This window comes from Barbus barbus (genome assembly GCF_936440315.1).
Source record: "Barbus barbus genome assembly, chromosome: 35".
NCBI classification, from domain to species: Eukaryota; Metazoa; Chordata; class Actinopteri; order Cypriniformes; family Cyprinidae; genus Barbus; species Barbus barbus.
The window spans coordinates 21,143,742-21,146,731 of record NC_136763.1 but is presented as its reverse complement, the minus strand read 5'-3'; positions in this window follow the sequence as shown (position 1 = coordinate 21,146,731).

The following is a 2,990-nucleotide window of genomic DNA, read 5'->3' as shown; positions in this document are numbered from 1 at the left end:
CTTCATCTGTGTTTTTCAGTTCAAAAAGGTAGGGTACGGTGAAAAACTCAATTTCATTTTCTCCTCAAACTTCAAAATCCGACATTGTTTTACCTTTTTTGGTAAAGGGCATTGGACTTTCTTTCCACGTTCGCTTTGTAAAAATTGGGTCGGTACATCCGCCTACGTTACACGTGTGATTACGCAATGCATGAGGTCTAGCTAGAGCAAGAGCACCAGTATGAGACAGTGGGAATTGCAGGTGAGTAATGAACTTGACGTCTAGACCGGATTATCTGGCAATGAACTTGCATCTTGTCCTTTCAATTGCAGGTTTGATGGCCGACACGGGAATAGCAGCGAACATACACACACCGCCGACCTGGAGCAGAACCACGGAGACTCGGGAGCAGACTGGGAGCAGGATCCTAGGAGCACAGAAGGTAAGCGAACAGAGAAACAGGTAAGTATCTTGCATGAGGTAATGAATAAGGCTTGTGGAAGCTTTAGCAGTCCTTCTTCGCAGGAACGAGACCGGACATCGAGTGCTGGGTGGTGTGTGGCTTTATGGGACGCTGTGATGAGGGACGTGATGAGGAGCAGGTGAGCGTGATCAGAATTCAGGTGAGAGTGATCGCTGTGATTGGGAGGTGGCAGAGCCTGGCAGGTCTGTAACATTACCTCCCTCTCCACGGCCCGCTCCCGAGGGCCGAAGACCCCGACGCCGTGGCGGTCTACCCCTTCCTCTGGGTGCCGGGCGATCAGGATAGTTGGAGTGAAATCCTTCTAGGAGGGTTGGGTCCAGTACGTCACCTCGGGGTACCCACGACCTCTCTTCCGGGCCGTACCCCTCCCAGTCAATGAGGTACTCAAGACGGCCGCCTCGGCGTTGGGAGTCCAATGGCAGGGTAAGTGACAGGGTTAAGTTGTCTGACAATGGGGAAGGGGCCAACAAATCTGGGACACAGCTTCCGGCAGGGTAGGCGCATCCTGATGTCCCTCGTCGACAACCAGACCTTCTGACCGGGATGAAAAACGGGAGCTTCAGATCGCCGGATGTCGGCTGTCATTTTGCGCCTACGCACTGCTCGCTGAAGATGGTGATGAGCGGTGTCCCAGACCCTCTCGCTCTCCTCGGAGGAAACGGGCCACTTCCTGGATCTTCTGTTCCGTTTGCCCGTTCGTTTGGGGGTGATAGCCTGACGAGAGGCTGACGGCCACACCTAGGAGGTTGAAGAACGATCTCCACACTCTAGAAATGAACTGGGGTCCACGATCTGATACAATGTCCTCTGGGATTCCATAGTAACGAAAGACGTGGTTGAACAGTAGTTCAGCCGTCTCCATGGCAGTGGGTAGGTTCTTGAGTGGGAGTAGGCCTTGGAGAATCTGTCAACCATGACCAGAATACAGGTGTTACCGCCGGAGGGAGGTAGGTCCGTGACAAAGTCAACTCCTAGGTGTGACCAGGGGCGATTCGGAACGGGCAAAGGAAGAAGCTTGCCTGCTGGGATTCGACGAGGGTTCTTGGACATGGCACAATCAACACAACCTTGGACGAACTTCCGAACATCTCCGGCCATGTTGGGCCACCAGAAGCGGTCACGTAGCAGCGAGAGGGTGTTGTTGGCCCCTGGGTGGCCAGTGCCCAGAGATGTGTGAACCGAATGAATAAGCTGGGTGCGTTGGGATCTGGGAATATACTGCAGTCCTGGTGGGCAGCCCGGCGGAGGATTCGTGGGGGCATTGGCGGAGGTGGCTGGGTCGGTGTCCCATTGAATGGGGCAGACAAACATTTGTTCAGGAATGACGGGCTCAGGTTCCTCGGTGCACTCGTCCGGAGTGTCAAACTGACGAGAGAGGACGTCAGCCTTAATATTCTTAGATCCAGGGCGGTAGGAAATGGAAAAGTTGAAGCGCGTGAAGAAAAGCGCCCACCAGGCCTTGCGAGGATTCAACCGCTTAGCTTCCCTAAGATATTGCAAGTTCTTGTGATCTGTATAAACTGTGAAGGGATGTTGGGCGCCCTCCAACCAATGCCTCCATTCCTCTAGGGCAAGCTTGATGGCAAGAAGCTCCCTGTTGCCGATGCCGGGGTCCAGACTAAGGTCTTGGGTTTCTCTCGGAGCAGATTGGTAATGGGGCTGGTAATGGAACTGTAGTTCTGGATAAATCGGCGGTAGAAGTTTGCAAACCCCAGGAAACGTTGGAGCCCCTTGATGGTATCAGGAGTGGGCCATTCCCGGATTGCCTTTACCATCCCCTCGTCCACTTGTATACCACCGCTGCTGATGTTGTAGCCAAGGAACTGCACTGAGGGAAGATGGAAGGAGCACTTTTCAGCTTTTAAGAACAGGTTGTATTCCCTCAGGCGTTGCAAGACCTCCGCAACGTGGCGACGATGTTCGGCCATACTCCGGGAGTAGATGAGTATGTCGTCGATGTACACGTGCACGAACTTATAGAGAAACTCCCAGAGTACCTTATGCATGAAATCCTGAAATACGGAGGGGGCATTGACAAGTCCATAGGGCATGACAAGATATTCGTAGTGGCCGGTAGGAGTCACGAAGGCTGTCTTCCGCTCGTCCCCCTCACGTATTCGGATGAGATTATAGGCGCTGCGGAGGTCCCATTTGGAGAAGACGGTGGCACCGCGAAGATGTTCTAAAGCCACTGGGATGAGGGGAAGTGGGTAGCGGAATTTAACCGTGATCTGATTGAGGGCCCGATAATCTATGCATGGCCGTAGTCCGCCATCCTTTTTGGCTACAAAGAAGAAGCTTGAGGCTGCAGGGGACATGGATGGGCGGATATAGCCTTGCTTAAGGGCCTCCTCTACATACTCCTCCATGGCCTTCTGCTCTGGAATGGAGAGGGGATAAATTTTGCCGTCCCATGGCTGGTGAGGTGGTAACTGTGAGGCTCTCTGGGGACAGAAGACATCATGGAAGTCTTGGTAACAGGCGGGTATGTCTATGGATTGTTTGTCGGGGGGACTTTCAATGGAT